The sequence below is a fragment of the Ctenopharyngodon idella genome, chromosome 14 (genome assembly GCF_019924925.1).
Source record: "Ctenopharyngodon idella isolate HZGC_01 chromosome 14, HZGC01, whole genome shotgun sequence".
Lineage (NCBI taxonomy): Eukaryota > Metazoa > Chordata > Actinopteri > Cypriniformes > Xenocyprididae > Ctenopharyngodon > Ctenopharyngodon idella.
This window is the reverse complement of record NC_067233.1, coordinates 20,750,684-20,764,070: the sequence shown is the minus strand read 5'-3', so window position 1 is coordinate 20,764,070 and position 13,387 is coordinate 20,750,684. Positions and strand designations below refer to the sequence as shown.

Genomic DNA, 13,387 nt, shown 5'->3' with positions numbered 1-13,387 from the left:
CACTAGAACAGCCTTATTCAATTCAAAGTGGTACATAGACTTCATCTATCCAAGGCCAAGCTGGCAAAGATGTATTCCTCTGTTGACCCCACTTGTACAAGATGTAAGCAGTCCTCTGCTACATTAGCTCATATGTTTTGGTTATGTCCTAGTCTGTTTTTTGGTCACAGATTTTTGTATCTTATTCTAGAATATTTAGCAAAGATGTTTGTGCAAATCCTTTAACCGCCATCTTTGGTATTGTGTGTGAAAAAAACACTTTGTCAAAAAGTGAATTGGACTGTATAGCCTTTACTTCTCTGTTAGCAAGGCACTTGATTTTGATTAATTGGAAACAGTCCCTCCCTCCTTCTTTTAAACAGTGGGCCAGAGATGTGTTACAATTCTTGAGTTTGGAAAAAATAAGACTTCATTTAAGGGGCTCAGGGTCTAAGTTCACTGTCATGTGGTGTCCTTTCATAAATTATCTTCAAAACCAATTATAACTGTAAGTCAACGAACTGATGCTGATGTCAGGTTTTGCAGATTTACTGATGTGATTCTCTCTTTTTTTTTTTCTTTGTGCACATATTGTAAAAGCACAATATCTGTATACAGGCTGTGTTGTTGTTGTTGTTTGTGTTGATATGTGAATATTTATGTTGATTGTTGTGTAAATGAAAAATGGAGGGAAAAAAATTTATATGTAATGAAATTAAGAATAAAAAATAAGAATAAAACTACAATTATCGTAAAAAACAAACAAACAAACTATTAAGTCTGAAATATTTGCGTGATCAAGTGTTTGACTGCTGGACGTTTTACTTTTAAATGAAATGCATAATCTATATGTAATTCAATCAAAGTCACACGTTTAAAAAGTCTATATCTTCTCTACAAACAATGGTAACGTTAAAACGTTTATTAATGTTTAAAATATTACTTAAGGGCCTTATGTTAATAGCTGGTTTGCTGCTCATATCTGTCAATGTTTGATTGATAAACTGGGAAATGCTGGTTGGCCGTTGTTATGTGATGACAGTTTCATTTATTTTGCAAACTCGCATGTTTATCACAAGGTTAAATCCAGTTAGTTAAGTTAATAGCTAATTACTGAGGCTTTCTGTTCTATCTTGAACAGTGGCGTGCACGGGGGGCAGGGGGGCTCGAGCCCTTGCCCCTTTGATCGCGAAAGTGAAAGTGCCCTTTGTGGTCGCATAGCAGTGCCCCCGTGTTCCCATTTCTCCCTCCCGGAACGCGATTGGCTGACTGATGTAACTATGTATACTAAGTTAAAGGTCCAGGACCTGTTCAATAGGTCAAATTAGGTCTACTCTATGGCTGATTTAACATCAGAAGAAACCACTATGTATAGAAAGTTCGAGATGCAGGATTCTTTGGCCAGAAATATGTTCAATAGGTCAAATTTACACAACTGTCTGTCTGATGTAACATCAGAATGAGTCAATAAGTATGCATAGGAAGTTCATGATCATGGAATCTTTGGCCATAAATAAGTTCAGTAGGTCAAATATGGACTACTGGCTGACTGATATAACTATGTATACTAAGTTAAGGGTCCAGGTTTTCTTGACAAGAAATATGTTCAACAGGTCAAATTAGGTTTACTCTATGGCTGATGAAACATCAGATGGAGTCATTGAGTATATTTAGAAATCTCAATATAGAGGATTCTTTGGCCAGAAATATGTTCAGTAGTTCAAAGATTGGCTACTGTCTGGCTGATGTAACATCAAAAGAAGCCAATATGTATAGAAAGTTCAAAATGCAGGACACTTTGGACAGATATATGTATAGAAAGTTATACATATGACAAAATTTCACGTCTGTCTGATGTAACATCAGAATGAGTCAATGCGTATGCGTAGAAAGTTCATGATCATGGAATATTTGGCCATAAATATATTTAGTAGGTCAAATAAGGACTATTGTCTGGCTGATGAAACATCAGAAGACGTGCACTAGTATATATGTGAAGTTCATGTCCAAGGACTCTTTGGCCAAAAATATGTTTAAAAGGACAAATATGTACTACTGTATGTCTGATTCTAGTCATACTCAGGCATCAATGACTATGTATAGAAGATTCATGATCGTGGACTCTTTGCCCAGAAATATGTTCAGTAGGTCAAATATGGACTACTGGCTGACTGATGTAACATCAGAAGGAGCCAATGAGTATGTATAGAAATTTCGAGACACAGTAATGGACAGTAATATGTTCAGTAGGTCAAATAGGTCAGTAGGGCTACCGTCTGGCTGATGAAAGAAGGAGTCTATTAGTATATATGGAAAGTTCATGTCCGTGGACTCTTTGGCCAAAAATATGTTCACAAGTTCAAATATGTACTACTGTATGCCTGATGAAATTTCAGAAGGCTCAAAGAGTAGATATCAAGATCAAGTATTCTTTGGCCGGAAATATGTTCAGTAGGTCAAATATGGCCTAATGTCTGGTTGATGTTACATCAGAGGGAGTCAATGAGTATGCATAGAAAGTTCATGATAGTGGAATCTTTGGCCAGAAATAAGTTCAGTAGGTCAAATATGGACTACTGGCTGACTGATGTAACTATGTAATTATGTGACTAATGTAACATGTAACATCAGAAGGAGCCAATGAGTATGTATAGAAATTTTAAGATTGAGGACACTTTGGCCTAAAATATTTTCAGTATGTCAAATATGTTCAAGATTGTGGATTCTTTGGCCAGAAATGTGTTCAGTGGGTCAAATCAGGACTATGGCTGATGTATCATCAGAAAGACTCATTGAGTATATATAGAATGTTAATGTCCGAGATCTCTTTTGCCAGAAATATGTTCAAAAAGTCAAAATATGGACTACTGTCTGGCTGATGCATCATCTGAGACCTGAGAGGTTATATTGCTACAATGCAGAAGACACTACAACACATCCACAACACATCCACATTGATTCTACACTGTAAAAATAAAAGGTGCCTGGAGGAAACTTTTGGGGTTCTTCACTTTGCCACACTGGCGGAACCGTCTGTAGATCCTCTAGGCACCCTTTCAAAAGGGACAGTTCTCTGAGGAACCACCCAGGTTTCCTGAGGAACCCTTATATGAAGCATTGTGTGGAACCTCTTTGGGTGCCTCCAGAAAAATAGTTTATTGCATTAAGATCCATTTTAATACATACGGCATGCACTTAAAAAAAAAGCAATAGGCCAAATATCAATACACATTTGAAAAATAGTTTACATACATAAGCAACAGGAATAATCAACTGTAAAAAAGCCCATGTTCAGTTTGTGTTCTTTTCTTATAAGGGCTGTACAGCTGTTATGTTGGTCATTGATTTGAATTGAGAGGGCGTGGCTTGTTTGGTGGTCGCGCGAGAGCGGATCAGTTTCAATGCGTGATCAGTAGAGTGAAAGCATAGGTTCTGCAGTCTTCTCTGAAAAGCAGCAAAATTATGCAAATGAAGATCTTTTCTGTAGCGACTCACTTTGTGAACTGCAGGGAGAATATTTGTGATCTCGATTGGCAGTGGATGATGCTTAATTGTCTCAGACTTCTCGTTGAAGTTTCCTTCATGACGATTCTGGAATGTGCGTCATTGAAGACCGTGAGTTTCATTTTGAGTGTTCATTATATTATTATTATGCCATTTATTCACTGTTTAACTTGATATACCGCTGCTAGATTATTATTTATGTAAAATGAGTGTTTCCTTGATTATGTGAAGTATAGCATTTTTATGATGGCGAGAATGATCGCCCATTATACAGCTACAATGACGCAGCAATTTCTGTTGTGCTGTTAATGTCATCGCACATTTATGCAGTTTTCTGTTACTAATTAAGTTTATTTGCTTATTATAGAACCACATTTAGAGTCATATACAGCAACGGGATAAATCAATAAAGCACATCATAGACTTTGCAATCTTCATCGCCGACGATACATCGTGCATCAGGGCACCTGAGACTGCAGCTTAACGACCAGCTTCACATCGCTATCCTGACATCTGAGCGCCTTAAAGAACTGCAGAGACCAACACGGACTGTTGCACTCATTGTTTTTCACTACATATTTGTGAAACCAGCCTCCATCTGTATCCTTGAAATCCAAATCTGTTAAATAATTCAGTTTGTTTATTATTTTGCGTAGGCCTACGCTCTCTATATGTATGTTTTATTTGCTATTTTGTGATCTGTTTTGATTGTGAATATGTACACAGTGTATTTGATTATTGATATTCAACATCTTAAAGAGTAAATTAGTACAATTTAGTACAACTGCCTCCTCTTTCTTTCTCTCGTGGCCATTGGACATCAGATGTGGTAATCGACTCTCTGAGACGGTTGGCACCGTAGTAGTAATTGGTGCAATACAGTTCCTTTCAAACATCAACCATTTATATACAATAGGCTATAGAAGAAAAGACATCTCAACAAAATGCATGGAAACACAAATGTTCCATGTAATAAAAATTACATTAAAGGGATAGTTTACCCAAAAATTAAAATTCTGTCATTAATTACTCACCCTCATGTTGTTCTGCACCCCCGTAAGACTTTCGTTCATCTTCAGAACACAAATGAAGATCTTTTTGATTAAATCTGAGAGCTTTCTGTCCCTCCATAGGCAGCTACACAACTGACACTTTGATGCTTCAAAAAGTTCATAAAGAGATTGTTAAACTAATCCATATGAACTGAGTGGTTTAGTCCCAATTTTCTGAAGTGACTCAATCGCTTTATATGACGAACAAATTTAATTTAGGCTTTTACTCACAAATATACATGAGGGTGCTAATTAATGACAGACTTTTCATTTTTGGTTGAACTAACCCTTTAACATCTTGAATACCCTAATTAAAAATGTGCATCAAATAAATTTTGAATACTTAAAGGATGGTTCACCCAAAAATGAAAATTCTGTTAATTACTCATCCTCGTGTCCTTCCAAACCCGTAAGACTTTCATTCACATTCGGAAGACAAATGAAGATCTTTTTGATAAAACCTGAGAGCATAGATTTAATTTAGGCTTTTATTCACATATAAACATTGATCAGCGAAAATAAACAGAAGCTCAAGTGACCAAGCTTGACGTGCGAAAACAAACCTCTTGGGTGAAGCTCAAACGTGCTGCGTAACACAAGAATGAACCTTATCGGTTCTTGCACGTTAAGCAAACATACTTCCATTTACCACAACTGATGTTTGAGCTGATGAATGTTTATATGTGAATATAAGCCTAAATTCAAACTGTTCATCAAATAAATGATCTCTATATGAACTTTTTGAAGCGTCAAAGTGGTTGATGCATAGCTGTCTATGGAGATACAGAAATCTCTCAGATTTAATCAAAAAGATCCTCATTTGTGTTCTGAAGATCAGTGAAGGTTCACTGGTGTAGAACGACATGAGGGTGAGTAATTAATGACAGAATTTTCATTTTTGGGTAAACTAACCCTTTAACTTTAAAACATTTGTGTCTCAATCTGCTTGTTAAGTCTGATGTTACTGTTTCCAGGTCCAAAAGCTCTATCAGATGCCAAAAGAAAACAACAAATAGCGCTAATATACACTCAGTATTCCTTACATAACAACAAGCAGATAACATTTTCCCTTTATAACAGAGTTAAGGTGCAGTCAAATTTTCTGCTGTTTGGCGAATAAATTCCAGTAATTTCAATAGAAATCCACACAATCATTAATTTTGTGTATGGTCAAATATTTCACTGTGGGTCCAAGTTGGTCACTCAAATTCGCCAGATTTGAACAACAGAAAGCTGCTTGAAAGTGACTCCTATGTGAGCTGCTTCATATAGTAGGTCGCTACATTGCTGATAATGGTCAATAGACCTTTTTGCCTGTGTGATTTCACAGAAATGTCACAAATGTGGCGGCACCTTTACACGCTGCAACATAAAATCCAATCAATAATAAAATCTTTACAAGGGACATTAATGAGTAATGAGTCCGAAAAGTAAAAAGGTGTAGCAGCTTTGTTTTCTGCTAGGCTTCTTTTTCCTCTTTTCTGGTAGATGGTCCAGGCACTTCAATGATTTTCAGGTCTACAGGAGGATTTTTATTCCTGTTTAAACCTGTGTTTCAGCATACTAGGCTAAGATCCCTGCAAAGTACAAAATTGACTGTTAGTAACATTATTAAAGTGATAGCTGTAAAATTAAAATAATTTCCTCAGCCTTGTGACATTCCAAACCTGTTTGACTTTCTGTCTGTGGAGCCCAAAAGCAGATCTCAGGCATAATGCAGTCACCGTTCAATTTCATTGCATGAAACACAAGCAGAAAAAAATGTGTAAATCATTCATAAATCAGTACGTCTCGTTCAATTCAATGCATCAATCTATGTAAAAATGGATAAATATTCTAAGCTCCAAAAATGTCCAAGAAAAGATTCTAAAAATTATCATACAAGTCCACAACTCATGTGTTATAAGTTGTGTTCTGAAACCATACAATATCTTTAAAAAAAAAAAGAGAGAAAAAAAAAAAGACTAAACTTGAAGTTCAAATGTCTTATATTCAAATTCAAAAGCATAAGAAAAAGGCATCTAGCATCATTGATGCCAAACCTGTCATTTCATTTATCTGTGTAACGTGATTCATGTGAATGAGATTTGAGAGCATGAGAGAAGATTTTCAGAGAATAATGTATTAAATTTTTGTCTGTTCATCACAAATAGTTATTGTATGGCTTCTAAAAGCTAGGAATATAGTGTATGGATGGTTAATTTTGAAGTTTTCTATACCCATTCCTTGATCAGTGAATATCTCCCAAACTGTCACTGAAATTAGATTTACAGTAGGTAGGTAAAGAGGATACATTAAAAAACACAAGTACACAGTCAAATAGGCTACAATTTCACACAGAAAATAGTAATACAATAGTAATACAGTACTTGAGTCCTTCCACGAAACCGGTACGATTTGAGTCCCTCTGACCTTTTTCAGTGTATTTTATCTATTGGGTCACCAAAATAAATTTTTAAAAGCTTTTTGTATTAATTGACTTGTAATGTCTCCTTTAATAATGTTTAAAACATGACATACATTTTATCTTTATATTAGAAATTATTTTGTTTTTTTCAGTTGACACCACCTATTTTGTCATGTCTCTCAAGGCCTTCTATGAAAGTGTACTTGGGATATGAATAATAAAATGAGAAAAAAGTCCATACATTTTGCTATTCCCATAAATATTCATCTGTGCTTTTTTGCTGGTAATGTTTTTTTTCTAAGTAAATTCATGATTATTTATTATTTATTAAATTTATTAAACACATTATTTAGTTCCGTACCTCAGTAACCCCTCAACCCCGTTACACAAACCATTCTCCCCCTATAAAAATAATGCACCGATACTTATGTGACACCATTAATAGGAAGTGACATCATAGAAGTCTTCTGAACAACAATTGTGTTGTTACCACCTTCTTTAACAATTATAAATAAATTATGTTGTGAAATTGTGTTTGTCAAGCTTAACGACTCAACCCCGTTACATCAATTAAAGATAGAAAACTATCACTTGTGAAAATTATCTTTGTTATTTCAACATTATTCATGATTTCTTAATATCATGCATACCATGTGCTCTCCATTTATTCACTAGATTTAGAGCAGTGGCCAATTTGGGAAAAAATCACAACCCCGTCACACCTACATTTTTATTATTATTATTTTTTTTAAGTTTATGAAAAAGTAATTTAAAGTTTGTTGAACTCTGTCTGAAATGTTCAGAGCAATCATAAGAATACTGATTTTAGTTCAAATTCTGAAGTTAAGCCTTTGATCAAAAATGATGAGGTTGCTGTCACAAAAAGTGCCCATTTCAGGCTTTAGTATAGCAAAAGTGTGAGATTTTATGTAACTTTTATATTTGCAATTACTGAATTAGTGTGAGGGACATCTGATTAATAGGAAAATGCTGATTTTATCACAAATACATTTTATAATAATATTCAGAGAGCTCCTATAGTGTCCATAACTTAAAATAATGACCAATAATAATAGGGATTTGATGCCTAAAATGGAAAAATATGTTTTTCTGGAAGTTAAATATGTCATTAATGTTGTGGGGTGTTCAGAAAAGTAATACATTTTGGTAAAAAATCTAAAAATGTGTAAGTCCAAATCGTACTGGTTTCGTAGAATGACTCACATGTGGTGCAGGTACTCTAATTCAATAAAATCTCTGAAATTTCCAGATTATTTCAGAAATGGTTGTTCTGGGGAAACAAAAGAACAAAGCTGATTATATCCATGCACAACATTAAAAGATAAAAATGTACTGGCCAGTAAATGGCTTTAAATGGTACTATTTGAGAGAACGTAGTAAATAAACAAAAACAGACCAAGCTATATTAACCACTTGTGTTATTCTGTATGTCTAATAACAAAAGCCAGTGACGACAGGTATCAGCTAAAATAGTAATGTTGGCAATTTGAGGCGAGACACTACAGGTGAATAGGGATTTTTTTTTAAATTAGAAGATATCACTGTGAAACTTCTCCAGTTTATTACTGGCATAAACATAAGAAAAAAATGTATTACAAGTTTTGTGTAAATTTATGTTTTAATATGCAAATGAGGCCTTATATACTTAAATATACGCTCATTTGCATACATTTCCAAAAACAAAATCTGGAAATTGGAAAGGTCCAGGTTTAAAATTCTTGGTTCTATTTGTTGACATATTAGATGAAAGGGCTTTTACAGAGAGGATTCTGGATATCTTAATTTGTGTTTTAGTAAATTAGAGAATACTGACAATAGCCTTAAAAAATCTATTTTTGCCATGTTTTTTTGAGTAAAAGGACCTATAACTCAGGATAGGAATGATATATCAACAAATCCCTCTGTAAAAGCCTTCAGAATATAGATAGGAATAAAACTGTAAAGTTTGGTGTATATAAGTTCTGCTGAAGTGGAGATTTCTGACTCAGAACAGGAGAGAAAACTCATTTTGAGAAAACGGCCTTTAAAGATATTTACTGTAATTGATATCTATAGACGCAAATAGATAAAGTGCTATAAGATATACACTTAAAAATGTATTTTGGATGTTTTCTTTCCACCAGTCTGAAAAAACACTTTATGAAAAGCCAAAAAGTGCAAAATCTCAAAATTGACAGGTGCCTGAAAAAACAGTGTTTTTGCCTGTAGTGTCTCCCCTTGAGAACACAATTACGTTGAATGATTAAAAAAAAAATCTAAGACAAATTAATGAATTCCATTTGTAGCGTAAAGTTCATTAGATTCATTAGTATTGAAGCTAAAACGGCTAAATCATTCTTAGCGACATACTGAGTGGTAAACATTGTAAAAACGTAGTAATGTATAATAAATTAAGATAATATGTACAGTATGTGCTTGAACATATAGTGAGTAGACTGCGTGTTTATATTTCTTTGGCAAGTTTACAAACCTTATAACGGAGAGCCGAACAAACCGCGGACGTGGCGGCAGGGTTTGATGAGTGAAGTTTCAAATCTGATGATGTTTAGCTGAGCTTTTTTTGTGCGTGAGCAGCGAGAGGATCACTGAAGCGATGACCTTTCAAAGGATACACTCCAAGCTGCTTTATCAGCGCTATGGGAACGTCTTTAGTCGTGACCAGCTGTGAATATATGTGTAAAACAACGTCAATGAAAATGACCTATATTTACAGCCTTGCGTGAAGTCATTGGAATGCGTCGTAAGTGAGGCTATAATTAGATATGCCACAGGTGCATCAGCAGGTCTTTTGTCTTCAGAGGCTATTCTGTAAAGTTGTGTGTATGCGATCTCTGTGTGTTACAAACAGTACTATTTCAGTCTGTTAATAAGCAAGCTCTGTCATCTTTCTTTCCTCAACACTTGTTAGGAGTTAGATTCGAAAGGCAGTGCGCAGAACTTTCTCTCCTCTGTTCCTCTTTCATCTCTGCTTGCAAGTGAATTGAACATATATATTTATATCAACGCTCGTCTCGCTTATTTCCAAGAGTCAGCACCCACTGTACGATTGTGGGGCTCGCGCATGGATTTGGCTGACGAGTGGGAGACGGATCCTGCCCTTTCGCCCGCTCTGTCACCTGATCCACGCGTCCCTTCGCGCGATCCTGAAGCGCACTCTGGTGCTTCTTCAGTTCGCGCGGGGAATGACGAATCTCTTTTTGAGTATGCTGCCTCTGAGCATTCCTTACATGATGAAAAAGCCATTGAGGAACTACTCGAGGTAGTAACTCAAGCTGTGGCCAGATTACAGCTAGACTGGCCACAGGAAAAAGAGACCCCCAAACGCTCAAAACTAGAGGATAGGTTTCTGTCCGGTGGCCAGGGGGAGGGATCTCAACGCCAGTCTCTCCCCTTCTTTGAGGACCTCCATGATGAAATAACTAATTCATGGAGAAAACCGTATATTACCCGGATCTTTGTGCCCTTGACGTCGATTTATTCGACTATCGTGGGTGCTGAGGCACGGGGGTATACAACGATGCCCCAGGTCGAAGAGACACTCGCGAGCTATCTCTCGCCTGGATCAGCATCATCCTTAAAGAAACCTACCCTCCCCACAAAGCCTTGTAGAACCACCTCAGCGCTTGTGGGTAAAGCTTTCCAAGCTGCAGGTCAGGCTGGTGCTGCTCTTGCAAGCATATCAGGCTGACCTGCTGAAGGACCTGAGTGCGGGTGCTACCATCGACGAGGAAGCATTCTCAGAGCTCTGTCGTGCCACAGACCTGTCTCTCCGTGCCACTAAGCAGACAGCCGTGCTATCGGCCGTTCTATGGCTGCTATGGTCAGCACGGAGAGACACCTGTGGCTCAATCTCACTGGTATCAAAGATAAAGACCGCGTCTTTATGCTTGATGCGCCTCCGGCCTGTTTGGCGACTCGGTCAACACAGTCATCAACAGGTTTCGGGAGGTGAAGAAGTCTGAGGAGGCGTTCATGCAATTCCTTCCTCGCCGCACTCAGGGGGAAGGGCTGTCAGCCACCCAGTCCCAACCCGGTCCTTCAAAAAGGGAGGTGCAGAAACAAAGTGTGGCAAATCGAGCTCCCCCTCGTAAAGATTGGGTACCGTCTCGCCCCCCACAGCAACCTCCCAGGCAAGACCTCAGACCTCATTTTACAAAAAAAGAGAAAGTCCTGATGGTCTTGCGCCTAGCCCTGCGCCTAAAACCCACCCCTTCTCGACATCTCCATGTAAACCCTCCTTCCCTGCCACCTCTGGTGCTTTGGGGGGCAGCGGTTTCCAGCGAAATGTTAGGTGTTCCGTTGATTAACACATCAGAACGCGGCACACCTAACATCCCCTCAAAAGGAAGTATCAAAATTAGTGCCCATTTCAGAAAACTTGGCAGCGTGGAGACTACTGTTGAGGGTATCTGCATGGGTTCTAAAGACAGTAGAATTAGGATACAGAATCCAATTTATTCGTCGTCCTCCGTGTTTCAACGGTGTGGTCTCCACTACCGTGAAGCCGGGGCAAGCGACGTCACTGTCACAAGAGCTGCAATCTCTTCTGGAAAAAGGGGCCATAGAGCATGTTCCCCCTCTAGAGAGAGAGTCAGGTTATTACAGCAGATACTTCCTAGTTCCCAAGAAGGATGGGGGCCTGCGTCCAATCTTAGATCTTCGAGGCTTAAACCGTTCAGTCAAAGCTCTCAAGTTCAAGATGTTAACCGTAAAAATGATCGTGTCGCAAATCCAACATCACGATTGGTTCGTCACGATCGATCTCAAGGACGCATATTTTCACATAGAAATATTGCCACAACACAGGAGGTTCCTGAGGTTCGCTTTCGGGGGCGAAGCTTACCAATATCGGGTTCTTCCATTCGGCCTAGCCTTATCACCCCACATTTACACAAAATGCATGGATGCAGCACTGGCTACGTTGCGACTCCAGGGCATTCGCATTTTGAATTACATAGACAACTGGCTAATATTAGCACAGTCACAAGAGATGGCGTTACAACACAGAGATGTCGTACTAGCTCATCTAGTTTCTCTAGGGTTGAGACTCAACGAGAAGAAAAGCGTTCTCTGTCCTACCCAGAGAACTACATATTTAGGGGTCGTATGGGATTCGACCACAATGCGGGCACAACTGTCACCCGCTCGAGTCGAGACTATTCTAAACACCCTGAACAATGTCAGGCTAGGCCAAGATTGCACTGTTCTACAGTATCAAAGAATGTTAGGTCTCATGGCATCAGTGCCCTCTGCAATTCCTATGGGCCTGCTGCATATGAGACCATTTCAGTTGTGGCTCAAAGCCAGGGGGTTTCATCCAAGGGCCAAACCCCTGAGGCAAATAAGGGTTACGCGCCGTGGGCTTTGTACCCTATCTATGTGGCTCAGACCCCGGTTCCTTACCTTGGGTCCCACGCTAGGGGCGCCATGTCGTCGCAGTTTGCTAATGACAGACGCCTCCCTGATGGGCTGGGGAGCGGTCTTAAATGGCCGTCCACCCCAAGGGTGCCTAGAGCTGATGGCTGTATTTCTGGCCCTGAAATACTTTCTCCAGCAGCTGAGAGGCTGTCATTTCCTAGTGCAGATGGACAACACAACAGCAGTCTTTTATATAAATCGGCAGGGAGGTCTGTGTTCGCGCCATCTGAGCAAGATCTTCCTCTGGGCCCAGGACAAGTTCCTGTCGCTGAGGGCAGTGTACATTCCTGGGTACCAGAATGTGGGTACCCAGACAGAAAGACAGAATCTACTGAGCGGGGAGTGGAAACTTCACCCCGAGGTGGTGAAACAGATATGGCTGAGATTCTACGAAGTGGAGGTGGACCTCTTCGCCTCCCATCAGACAGCGCAATGTCCCCTTTATTTCTCTCTGAGTCACCCAGCCCCCCTAGGTCTGAACAGAATATGGTTCTCTGAGATAATATTTCTCCTCGACGGCTCGCCTTGGGCGATACAGAGCAGGAGGGACCTTCTGTCTCAGGCGCAGGGGACAATATTTCATCCCCGGCCAGAGATGTGGAATCTTCATGTTTGGCCCCTGAGGGGAACCAACTGAGAGATACAGGGCTTTCACCTGACGTTATTGAGACTATTTTAAATGCTAGAGCTCCCTCCACTAGAGCAAGTTATACCAACAAATGGGGTGTCTTTGAAAGATGGTGTACTGCACACAATGCAGATCCAGTAAACTGCCAAATTGCTACAGTTCTGGATTTCCTGCAGGAAAAGTTATCGACAAGTACATGCCCCGCCACTCTCAGGGTTTTACGTGGCCGCTCTCTCGGCTTGCCACGCTCTGATTGACGGGGTGCCTTTGGGCAAGCATGTTCTGCTCTCTCGCTTCGTCGAGGAGCTAGGCGGCTTAAGCCTCCTTCTAGAACCAGGATCCCTTCATGGGACCTAGCAATAGTCCTAGAGGGCCTGG

General features: G+C 39.1%; 1 long non-coding RNA gene across 1 annotated transcript; it reads left to right on the top strand.

The window, feature by feature from the left end:
* Positions 1–2,184: 2,184 nt before the first annotated feature.
* LOC127494332 (uncharacterized) lies at positions 2,185–4,267 on the top strand. The gene is made up of 2 exons (XR_007924846.1): positions 2,185–3,594; positions 3,851–4,267. It is a non-coding gene; the product is annotated as an uncharacterized LOC127494332 (long non-coding RNA).
* Positions 4,268–13,387: the final 9,120 nt, after the last annotated feature.